This window comes from Pseudophryne corroboree, chromosome 12, assembly GCF_028390025.1.
Source record: "Pseudophryne corroboree isolate aPseCor3 chromosome 12, aPseCor3.hap2, whole genome shotgun sequence".
In the NCBI taxonomy this organism is placed as follows: domain Eukaryota; kingdom Metazoa; phylum Chordata; class Amphibia; order Anura; family Myobatrachidae; genus Pseudophryne; species Pseudophryne corroboree.
The window spans coordinates 68,730,692-68,743,551 of NC_086455.1; the positions used below are offsets into that span (position 1 = coordinate 68,730,692).

General features: G+C 45.0%; 1 protein-coding gene and 1 non-coding gene across 2 annotated transcripts in view; both read left to right on the forward strand.

Moving 5' to 3' along the window:
- DICER1 (dicer 1, ribonuclease III) overlaps positions 1-12,860 on the forward strand; it is a 222,538-nt gene that overhangs the window by 183,667 nt on the left and 26,011 nt on the right. The window lies entirely within an intron of this gene.
- LOC134981583 (U5 spliceosomal RNA) lies at positions 7,127-7,239 on the forward strand. Its single transcript, XR_010190709.1, has one exon. It is a non-coding gene; the product is annotated as a U5 spliceosomal RNA (small nuclear RNA).

Sequence of the window (12,860 nt, forward strand, 5' to 3'; positions counted from 1 at the left end):
TGACTGATGACTATAAAGCAGATGTCTGTGCTCCCAGGATAAAGAAATCAGTGTCTGTCAGCTGATAGTTTCATCCAGTGTAACGCAGTGTCAGAATCTGACTAGTATGGTGTCATCACATAGGGCAACTTTATCCCTTTCATAGTTTTTATCACTGATATTCCATCTTATTCTCAGACTGCAATAGTCATTGAACACTGGTACAATGGGAATACAAAGCTTCCTTTGTGTCATTGACACTATAAATAAGATGACATTTCTGTAGCTTCTCCCCTGTATCACCATCCCGCTGGGAGCTCTGGACAGAATGGTTTTGTTTTGGGCTTCTTTGCAGCCTGTGCTATTACTCTTTATCTTTCAAAAGGAAAGGCGAAAAAATTCCTGCGCACTAGAAAGGGTATATAACACACTTTTCTTTAGTGAAAAATGATTTTTAGATATAGATACAGATGTGTGGACTTCTTTCCTTATCCACAAGAAATCTTCACATTAGTAGATATACCCCATGTGTTGTTGTCTTTGTAAAAGAATATGAACCATACGTCTTATTTCTTGCGATACAACATTAGGGGGAAATCTCGTTTCGTAAAAAAATATATATAAAAAATATACAATAAAAAGTCCGAAAACAGTCTTTTGTTTATCTGGTATCCTCCTTATTGTAGCAAGTCGTTCCCACCATATATGACTCCTTGTCTGGCTCCTCAGTAAGGGTGCATGAAAAACAAATAATAAGGAATCATGGTGCAGACTTCGTTACAAATTTATTCAAAGACACAATATTTTACAGTTAAAATGCGTACCAGAAGAGACCTTCCAGGAAGGCACAGTAAAAAGCAAATAAGGGTATTTGTTGAGCTCCCCCTTATAGAGCTGTACCTTCACCAGGTCCTAGGCAGCAAGAGCACTGTGCCTTCCTGGAAGGTCTCTTCTGGTACGCATTTTAACTGTAAAATATTGTGTCTTTGAATAAATTTGTAACGAAGTCTGCACCATGATTCCTTATTATTTGTTTTTCATGCACCCTTACTGAGGAGCCAGACAAGGAGTCATATATGGTGGGAACGACTTGCTACAATAAGGAGGAGGATACCAGATAAACAAAAGACTGTTTTCGGACTTTTTATTGTATATTTTTTATATATATTTTTTTACGAAACGAGATTTCCCCCTAATGTTGTATCGCAAGAAATAAGACGTATGGTTCATATTCTTTTACAAAGACAACAACACATGGGGTATCTCTACTAATGTGAAGATTTCTTGTGGATAAGGAAAGAAGTCCACACATCTGTATCTATATCTAAAAATCATTTTTCACTAAAGAAAAGTGTGTTATATACCCTTTCTAGTGCGCAGGAATTTTTTTCGCCTTTCCTTTTTTATGTTACTTTGTGATTAGTGGAGTCACTTAAAATTCCAGCAGCCAGTTTACTAGCAAGGATCGCAGGTGGTACCGTTGTCTTTTTTTTATACTCTTTATCTTTCGCTCTCTCTATAATATATTTGAATTTCCCGCTATTACTTGAATTCAGCTGACAGCCTTGCTGTACTGTCAGATAAGCGGCTTGGGATAGTCCACCAAACATAGTTACCAGGGGGTTCCTGCACTGCCACCCCACTATTGGCCAGGCAGCAGAAACCCCAAGCCATGTGTCAGTGGTTGGCCACACCTCTTCAAACCATGTTGAGAGAGGAATGAATCTTAGCCGGCATCCCAGTACCAGAACCCACACTGGGTTTAAAGCCAGCTGCCTAGGGTTGGATTATTTAGCTTGGGTGGTCTGACAGGCATTTCACACGTTGGACAGCGAAAAGTCAGTGGAAAATATTTTGTTTGAGTATGACAAAATGGTTTCCTTTCCTTCGTCTGTCTCCCCCAGTTGGATTTGTGAGGCATGGATCAAACCTGAACTGAAGTTTCAGGTTACCCCCTGACTGTTGCTGACCCTTTAGCCTATGCCTTAGGTGGATATGGACAAATGGGAGTTTTCACCTAAGGCCCCTGTAGCATGTTTGTTGGTTCCGAATGCTGCAGCTGTTGAGTTTAATATAGATAGGATAATTGAGGCCATTATTAAATCTTTTTATGTAGCAGCAGATGCTTCTCTGAGACCTATTTCAGCTTCCGCATTGGTCGGCAAGGCAATGGAAAAGTGATCGGAACAATTCCTCTTTGCAGTCAGGAAGGTCCAGGCCAGACTTAGTGTTGCTCACTGGACGCATATGAGAGGTTTCTGAATATTTAGGCCACAATGCTCTGGATGACAAAATTACTGAAGCTAGTATTTAAGCTTCATTGGTACCTGTTTGTTGAACTCTTGCTGAAGACTTAGGGGGTATATGCAATTGCGGTCGAATTCCCGAAATTGTCGAATTTCGGGTCATTTTCGCCAAAAAAAAAAATTCGTCAATGCAATTCAGTGCTTTCCGTCAAAAAAAACGGACTTTCAAATTCGACTTTTTGAAATTCGACTTTTTGCAAATTCAACTTTTCTGCAATGATACAAGTGCTGCAATTCGACAAAAGCATATTCAATTCAAGTTTGGAAATTCGACAGCAGTGCTTTTAGACAGTAAATTCGTCATTTTCAATCCGCCACACTTTGGAGGGTGAAAACAATAAAAAAAATTTAAACATGTTTTTTTTGTGGTTTTTTTTTTGGGGAATAGCATATCTATTTATATTAGAAGGGATTAGGTACTTTTTTTTTTTGGAGGCACAAGTATTATTTATATATTTTTAAAAATATTATTTTGTTTTTAATTTTTTTTTTTTTTTTTTTGCTGGAACGGTAAAATAATAATAAAAAAAAAATGGCGTGGGGTCCCCCCCTCCAAAGCATAACCAGCCTCGGGCTCTTCGAGCTGGTCCTGGTTCTAAAAATGCGGGGAAAAATTGGGCAGGGATCCCCCGTATTTTTAAAACCAGCACCGGGCTCTGCGCCTGGTGCTGGTGCAAAAAATACGGGGGACAAAACGAGCAGGGGTCCCCCGTATTTTTCACACCAGCATCGGGCTCCACTAGCTGGACAGATAATGCCACAGCCGGGGGTCACTTTTATACAGTGCCCTGCGGCCGTGGCATTAAATATCCAACTAGTCACCCCAGGCCGGGGTACCCTGGGGGAGTGGGGACCCCTTCAATCAAGGGGTCCCCCCCCCAGCCACCCAAGGGCCAGGGGTGAAGCCCGAGGCTGTCCCCCCCCATCCAAGGGCTGCGGATGGGAGGCTGATAGCCTTGAGTAAAATGACAGAATATTGTTTTTTTCCAGAAGAACTACAAGTCCCAGCAAGCCTCCCCCGCAAGCTGGTACTTGGAGAACCACAAGTACCAGCATGCGGGAGAAAAACGGGCCCGCTGGTACCTGTAGTTCTACTGGAAAAAAAATACCCAAATAAAAACAGTACACAGACACCGTGACAGTAAAACTTTATTACACACTGCCGACACACACATACTTACCTATGTTCACACGCCGACATCGGTCCTCTTCTCCATGTAGAATCCACGGATACCTGAAAAGAAAAGATCAATATACTCACCTCAGCCATGGTCCAGAGATAAATCCACGGACTTGGCAAAAAAAGAAAACGAACACCCGGACCACCGGACTGAAAGGGGTCCCATGCTGACACATGAGACCCCTTTCCACGAATGAGACCTGTCAGTGACAGCTGTCAACAAAGGTCTCTAAAGCCAATCAGGAAGCGCAACTTCGTTGCGCTCACCTGATTGGCTGTGCACTGTCTGAACTCGGACAGCGCATCGCACAGCTCCGTCCATTATATTCAATGGTGGGAACTTAGCGGCTAGCGGTGAGGTCAGCCGCCGGTCAGCGGCTGACCGCGGGTAACCCCACCGCTGACGGCAAAGTTCCCACCATTGAAACTAATGGAGCGGCTTTGCGATGCGCTGTCTGACAGCTCAGACAGCGCACAGCCAATCAGGTGAGCGCAAACGGAAGTAGCGCTTCCTGATTGGCTGAAGGGACTTCAGTGACAGGAGTCACGTGATCTCCCGGCATTCGTGGAAAGGGGTCTCATGTGAAAGCATGGGACCCCTTTCAGTCCGGCATGGAACGGGTGTTCGTTTTGTTTTTTTAACAAGTTCGTGGATTATCTCTGGACGTGGATGTCCCTCTGGACGCTGGAAGGTGAGTATAATTGTTTTCACAGGTACCCTCGGATCGTCGGAGACCGTGGCAGTCGGCGTGTCAACATAGGTAAGTGTGTGTGTCGGCAGTGTGTAATAAAGTTTTACTTGTCACGGTGTGTGTGTCCTGTTTTTATTTGGGTATTTTTTTTCCAGTAGAACTACAGGTACCAGCGGGCCCGGTTTTCTCCCGCATGCTGGTACTTGTGGTTCGCCAAGTACCAGCTTGCGGGGGAGGCTTGCTGGGACTTGTAGTACTGCTGGAAAAAACAATATTCTTGTCATTTTACTCAAGGCTATCAGCCTCCCATCCGCAGCCTTTGGATGGGGGGAGGACAGCCTCGGGCTTCACCCCTGGCCCCTTGGGTGGCTGGGGGGGGGGGACCCCTTGATTGAAGGGGGTCCCCACTCCCCCAGGGTACCCCGGCCAGGAGTGACTAGTTGGATATTTAATGCCACGGCCGCAGGGCACTGTATAAAAGTGACCCCCGGCTGTGGCATTATCTGTCCAGCTAGTGGAGCCCGATGCTGGTGTGAAAAATACGGGGGACCCCTGCTTGTTTTGTCCCCCGTATTTTTTGCACCAGCACCAGGTGCAGAGCCCGGTGCTGGTTTTAAAAATACGGGGGATCCCTGCCCAATTTTCCCCCGCATTTTTAGAACCAGGACCAGCTCGAAGAGCCCGAGGCTGGTTATGCTTTGGAGGGGGGACCCCACGCCATTTTTTTTTCGGGGTTTTCCCCGTTTTTTTAAATCGCGGCAAAATCCGGCAAATCGGCCGATTTTCGCCCGCGGGACTGTCAAATCCGTTTTTCATTGAATATGGTGAATTCCGGCAGCCACCTGCCGGAATTCACCTGTCGAATTGCGTCGAATTAAAAAACGGCGATAATTTGCCGCGATTCGCCGTGAATTGCATATACCCCTTAGGAGGTAAATTCAGAGTCTAAGACGACTCTGGAGTCTGCCATTTTCTGTATCTTAATCAACACAGAGCTGGATAGAATCATTAGCCTCAAAACCATGCTTAGTATCTGTTTCACCAGGAAATTTAATGTAGGTTCTGGATGACCTATGTTCCTGTGCTTGGAGTGTCATAAGTTCCCATAGACCGCTTTCGAGTTGGCCTGTCAACTCCTATTCCTACAGGATGGCTTGGATAATGGTGTGAAATGAAGTTCAGATCTCTGTACACTGTTCATCCAGAAGAGGCTGGTGCTTTTAACGGAGGTGCTGGCCTTCCTACAAGCCACAACGTGTTTGAGGCCACGATTCAGTCCTCTTTGGACATGATTTTAGTGTTAAAGCCTTTACAACTAGCTTCTTTTGAACTGCTGCTAGTGAGTGATCTTATTTCTTTTTCATCCACTAGGGTCACTGGAGTACTCTTGGGATATGGACGGCGTAGCAGAACAAAGGCACTGAATATTTAAATTTAGAACTCTCCACCCCTCCATATCCCAGAGTACCTCAGTGTACGAACCCAGTGTTTTTTCTGTGCTCAAAGCACTAACATCGGCTTGTGGATTCCCACACTTGTTGGAAGATTTTATTAATTTTTCATTTTTATTTTTAAATTTTTTTTAATAGCACATCCTTCCCAGTTTCAAGAAAGACATGGGTCCGGGATAGTGCCGCTGCACGGGCAGCGCATGGCGTGTCGGTCCTCACAAAGAGCACCCTCACAGCCACAGACAGCCCACTGCTCCTGCAAAGAGCAGCCAGGACTAGAGAGCTGGACGGAGCTTACACAGAAGAAGCCCCGTCGCAGCCATAGATCACTGGAAAGCTGACTGAAAGCTGGACATAGAAGCCCCGTCGCAGCCAGGACTACAGAGCTGGACGGAGCTTACACATAGAAGCCCCGTCGCAGCCAGGACTACAGAGCTGGACGGAGCTTACACAGAAGAAGCCCCGTCACAGCCATGAGTTACATCACTGAAGCTGGACGGAGCTTACACATAAGAAGCCCCGTCGCAGCCATGATCAGGAGCAAGCAAGGTAGGCTGGGGAACGGGGCGGTCAGCGCAGGCTGCCGCCCCGCTATGTTGGGGTTAATATGTTGCTTCGCCGCTCATACGCCCGCCAAGCCCCAGCCGCTACGTCTGCAAGCCGCCCGTCCCAGCGCTCCGTTCGGGCCGCCCAGCTCCGTCCGGCCGCCCAGCAGGGGGGAAGCCATACTCAGTCTCAGTATGACCGCCGCTCCGTCCGGCCGCCCAGCACCATCCACCCACAAGTGCCAGTGCAGGCTTCCCGCAGAGAGTTCGGCCGCCCAGCTCCGTCCGGCCGCCCAGCGCCATACGGCCGCAGACGCTCCCTCAGTCTCAGTACAGAGACGGTGACATGCCAGTGCAGGCTTCCCGCAGACACACAGCGTTACAGGGGGGAAGAGGCACGGTGGAAGCTGGCGGATCAAATATATGAACAGCAGTGTATATATATATATATATATGTCACAGGTATTTATAATGTATTGTTACCTGTCCTGGCAGTAATAGGCTATTGAATCTATATTACTGTCTGTGATTTTCACGGTATAATAGGCTATTGAGCCTATATTAATGGCTGTTATTAACACTGTAAATAGGCTATGGAGCCTATATTAAGACTGTGGTTATCACTGTATAATAGGCTATTGAGCCTATATTAATGCTGTATAAATATATTAATGTCTGTAATTATCATAGGCTATGAGCTTATATATATTTATTCATAGAGCATGTGTTGTACCCGGCCTGTGATTATACTGTATAATAGGCTATATTAACACGGAAACATTTGTAATTTGTTCTGTGATTATCAGGGTCAGCATGGCAAAGGGGCCATTTTAACCATGCTTCCTGTTGTTTTCCAGTTTGTAATTCTGGAACATTCCTGCCCTACATCTCTAAGCCACCAGAGGCGCAGGGGTGTTAGTGGGAATTTGGTTCGGGTTTCACATGCCCATGTGAACTGCTTTTCACATAAAGAATACTCTGGTTTCTCTTCAGATCGAATAAATCTTTCGCCTTTTACTAAAGATTTCCGTAGAGAGGAACAACCATGAGTTTCATATACAATAAAATATATATATGACACATAATAACTTCAATAAGTCGTGCAAGTGTCTGTCCGTTGCCTATTGTGGTGTCTGTCTGCATAGCGAGTAAGGCTCTAGCGCAGACTAAAAATAATTTTAAAAATCCTATAAGCATGGGCAATTCAAATTAAAAGAGCGGTAACATCGGAGTCTCGGAAGTTACTCCGCCAGCTCTAACAAAAGACAGTCTTTCCAAAGGGCCAATTTCCCTTTGGGTACCAGAGTGTTTATTTAACTGGTCTTATAATTTAATGCACGATTCTATGTCAAATCTCACACCGATAACTACGAGTGAGAAGGGTACATTAGTCCAGCACTCAGATAGTGCGGGGTTTTTGACAACATACATTGCTAAATCCCAGTGAGTCAATGTCTCTATTTTTACAGAGACTGAGTAGACTCTAACCACTATTTAATCGTTTCCAAAATGACGCGATCCGCCATTGGTAAATGCGTCTGTGTCAAACATTATAAAGACCCAAGATACATTTGGGTCACTAGACTCTATGTATGGAAACAATGAGATCACTGTTAAAAGAAGCTGCAGAGTATATCTGTAAAGCTTCTGCTAACGCCGGTTACTTCGATTCTCACTTTTCATCGTCGCTAGTTTCAGCACGACAAGGCCAGAGCTTGTTTGGTCCTAAATTTGATATTCAGCCATTACCGCATCCAGTATCAAAACGGAAATACTTGTGCCGGCGTTTAATCCCTTTAGACTTCAGTTTTTTCAAGGCGGTGGTACAAAACAGTCATGCCTTGTAACGACAGGACGCTACAGTCAGCAAGCCAGTGGCTTGATGACCTCTTTTCCAATTGTGGAAGCGCGTCTTTACATGTTACATTTGCGGGGTTTCCAGACTTCAACTCATGGATGTCTCAGCTATTTACAGATTAAAGGACAAGACTGCCTCTGTCGAACGGTTTGGCAGGTTGCCATTTAGTCTCTGCTGGTTTTCAGCTGTCTTTATAACCAGGCAGTAGTACACCAACAGAGTCAGGGTTACTTATTCCCCTCTGTTTGAGGTAACAAAACCAGACAGCTCCGTCGCAATCTCAATCAGCAAGTCACTTACTGCAGTTTGAAAATGGATTTTCTGCGGTTAGTATTTGCTTATTGGAGCCACAAAATTGCATAATTGCACTTGATCTTCACAATGCGTATTTACCCATTCCGATTTGGTCATCACAGGTTCTAGCGTTTGCAAAACGCCACAACCATTAACCATTTCAGGTCTACCGTTTCTTGTCAACGCCTCGGGTATTTACCAAAGTGATGTTGGTGATGATAGCTCATCTCAGAGTCCTGACAGTGACAATCGTTCCATACTTAGACGATCTGCTCATAAGAACTCTGTCTCAACAGAGTTCCTCTATCTTAGACGATCTGCTCATAAGAACTCTGTCTCAACAAAGTTCCTCTAACTTGCGCTACTAATGTATACTGCGGTGGCAGATCAAGTTCAAAAACAATCGCATCTAATTCCGTCTGAACGACGTAAATTCCTAGGTAAGATTATAAATACGGAAAATCAAAGACATTTACCTACTACACCAGAAAGAACAAATGTACATCTAGTAATTAGTGCAAAACACGCACACTAGCGGTACATTGGTGTATTCGCCTGTTAAGAATAATGATGTGTTTCAAAGCGATTTAGTTCGCCGGCCTTCACTCGCGTTTCCCACAGAGGGGCGAGGGTGTATATACTCTGGACGAGAGTCTCAGAGGTTCAGGAGTTGTAGTTAAAAAAGATCAGCGACAGAGGTTCTAAAACGGATCACGACAGATTGCTGTCGATAAATGTCCTGGAACTCCGTGCAATTTACAATGCACTACATGCTTCGCTTTCAGTCTGACCAAGGGCAGTCAGACAACGCAACGGGAGTTGCATACACAACAACCAGGGAGAACCAAGAAGCCGCATGGCAATGCGGCAGGTAACTCGAATCCTCAATTGCCCAGAACACCATTATGTGATAATGTCAACGGGGTTCATTCCGTGAGTGGACATCTGTTAGACAGATGATCTCACCCGTCAGGATTTATATCCTGAAAACTGGACATTAAATCCAGAGGTGTTTCATATGTGAGTCCACAGAAGGGGGTTACCCTCAGGTATACATGATGGCATCTCGCCACAATTACAAAAGCTCAGTATGTGTACAAAACAACAGATCACAAGGGCAGTGGCGGTGGAGTCTCTCACATTCGTGTGGTCATTCAGCATCGTGTATCTGGCTCCACCATTTTCCGCTGCTCTCTCCGTTGCCAAAACGGATCATAAGACAGTTCGTCACAGTCATACTAGTGATATTTCATGGGTTTCGGAGAGCTTGCTTCTCGAATCTCCAAGGAATACTTGCACACGATCTTGGCCCGCTCATAATACGTCCAACCTGTTACAACAGGGAACGTTCTTTTACCCATAGTTACCTATGTACCTATTACCTATGTACCGCAGCTGCGGTTGACGGGGTGAGGGTTCAGACCGCCCTCTTAAGAAAAGAAATAGGGCATTACAGTATCGGTTATACCAACCATGTTACGAGCTAGTAAGCCGCTTAAGGCAGCTCATTATTACAAAATTTGGTGTGCTTACATAGGTGGTAAAGCTCGGAAGTTTCCGACATTATCCTTCAAGTTACCCGTATTCTGTTAAACGGGGTGGGATGGAAAACTGCGTTTATCTGCACTGAGGGTGCAGGTATCTGTGTGGTCAACTTATTTTCAAAGACGTTTGACTCTATTGCGTCTGTACACACCTTTCTACAAGGTGTCATCAAAGTGCAGCCTCCATTTATCCCACCTACAGCGCCAGGTGACTTGAGGTTGGGTTCAGATTTCTTACAGTTTTCATATTTTCAACCCTTACAACAAATGGGGATTAAGTTTCTCACTTGGGAAAACATTTTTCTTCTAGCCTTAGCTTCGGCAAGGGTTTTGTTTTCATATTTGGGTGCCTTGTATTCCAAGCCACCGTATTTGAGTTTTCTCATGACAAAGCAGATCTTCGGACGAATTCCGCTTTCTTATTCTTCACATCAATATACCAATAGTGGTTCCTGTGTTGACAGCACATTCTAGAATTCTGAATGTGGTACACGCATTACGCGTTTATATATGTCCCGAACGTCTACAGTACGTGATACGGATACGTTGTTTGTTCTCTAGGATGCTGCCAACTGGGGTTAGCCAGTTTCTCAGCAGACATTATCCAGTTGGATAATAATGACTACAAGTCAGGCTTACTTTAAGGCTAAGTTACAATCGCCTACGTCAGTAATAGCTCATCCCACAGGTTCTGTGGGAATGTCAGAACCAGCGGGTCGTGGAGCGTCTACGACGCGGCTACATAGCCTTCAGTGCACCACGTTTGTGCACGTTTACACGTTATGAATGGTTGCGGCATCAGCATCTAGCTTTGGCTGCCTACTGTTACAAGTGTCAAACAGCTCTCCCGCCCACGAGGGAAGCTTTGGTACGTCCCAAGAGTACTCCAGTGACCCCTAGTGGATGAAAAAGAAAATAGGATTTTGGTACTTACCAGGTAAATCCTTTTCTTTGAATCCATAGGGGGCACTGGACGCCCACCCAGAGCAGTTTTACCTGGGTTGTTTTAAGCTCAGAGGAGCTTAGGGTAACACGTTTTACCTGGTTTGTATTAAGCTCAAAGGAGCTTATGGTAACACATTTTCACCGATTGGTTCAAACTATAAAGGTCTATCGGTTATGCTGTCAACTGTTTAGTTGACATTAACGTTATGGGTCAACTTTGTTGTTGTCCGTTATGTTATAGGAATTCTCCATTGTCAACCTCTCTATAGTAGTTCGCTCAGTAAAAACACTGGGTTCGTACACTGAGGTACTCTGGGATATGGAGGGGTGGAGAGTTCTAAATTTAAATATTCAGTGCCTTTGTTCTGCTACGCCGTCCATATCCCAAGAGTACTCCAGTGCCCCCTATGGATTCAAAGAAAAGAATTTACCTGGTAAGTACCAAAATCCTATTATTTCTCACATGGAACAGAACAGTAAATTTCCACAGCTCTAAGGTGGATTTTACATTTGACTTACATCAGGGCATTGTGGGTTAAGCATTCCATTAGATCAGTCTAAGAGGATGACTGACCTTTGCAGTGCGTTGGATGGTTTTGGGGCATTAAAGAGAAGTATAATAAATAAGTGCAAGAAAGCTGTGCTAATCTTCTGGTGCTGTATGATGCTTCTCAGAGAGGTTGCTCTGCATTTAAGCAGACTATAGATGGACGGTTCTCTTACACTGGAGTGGGAAAAGCTGTTCCTTACAACATGAAGACCTAGTGTGCTAGATCAGTAAAGCATCATGGGTGGCACAGCGCTTCAGCTGATCAGCTCTTTTGGGGCAGTCATGCGGTCCTCAGTTCATGCTTTTTATAGATTCATGCAACTACCAATTCTGTCATGTGGGGCAATAAATAAATAAATGAGTTCTCTACAGGGTTAGGAGTTACAGGGGAAAGGGGGGCTTCAGATGTCTGATTTTATTTATAGAGCCAATCTCCAGAAAGAGCGCTCTTCCCCATGTTATAGACGTACTAAGTGTGTAAAATCTGCTGTATTGCAGAGACACGGCTTCTAGTGATATTTTAGGGTATGAGAGTCACCTGTGCCTTGTTACAAAACTTACAACAAAGGCGTGCCTTGGCGTGCTAAGATGCAAAATGGCTCACGACACGCCGGACACAGGTTTGCTACTGGGTGCCCAGAGCACTGCTAACGAAGACTACAGTATACTGTACTACAGCAAGTATTCTACCTTTCTGTGCAAACTGGAGGGCGGGAGTAGCAAGTCTGCGCTGTATAGGACTGAGACAGCTGGCCGTGTGGAGAGTGCCAGAGCTCCCTAAGGGCTCAGTACAAAAGTGCAAAATGAAAAAGGGGGTGTGCTCTCTCTACAATGGCGCTGGTCTCTCTTACGGTCACCTATGTATGTGGATAATACCAAGGTGTGAAAGTGTATGTTGAAACACACTGGTATGGTAAATAAAATGGAATTTAATACAATACTAGCATACAATGTCTAAAAACAAGCAATACATAAAAAAACAAGTGAACTAGGAACAGGCCATGGGGGAAATGTGATCCTACTGATGCAGGTGGAGGAGCCGCAGGTGTCAAATAAAGGCAGGGTACCCCGGAAAATACCCTGCTGGTGGCTCCTCTGATCGAATTCCCTTCCAGGCACTCAGGAAAACAGTCCGCCAAATGTCCAGGGGGTGGGCAGCGCCACAAGGTATCTCCAACGCGTTTCGGGACAGCCTGGTCCCTTCTTCAAGGCAAGATACCTTTGTGGCTTGATGGGGGATCCTTTTAAATGTCTTTTAGCCAGTGAAAAACGGCTAAAAGACATTTAAAAAGACGATTGTCCACCACTGTTCCCACTCATAGAAGCTGATATCTTCTCAGGAGAGAGCAATGGACACTGTGGAACGCATTTCTGACATCATTTCCGATCAAAACATCCTTTGAATGGACCGCAAACGTCACTTCCGGTCTGGACAGGAAGTGACCTTTTCCCACCATTTTCGGCCGTTTTTCACTGGCTAAAAGACATTTAAAAGGATCCCCATCAAGCCACAAAG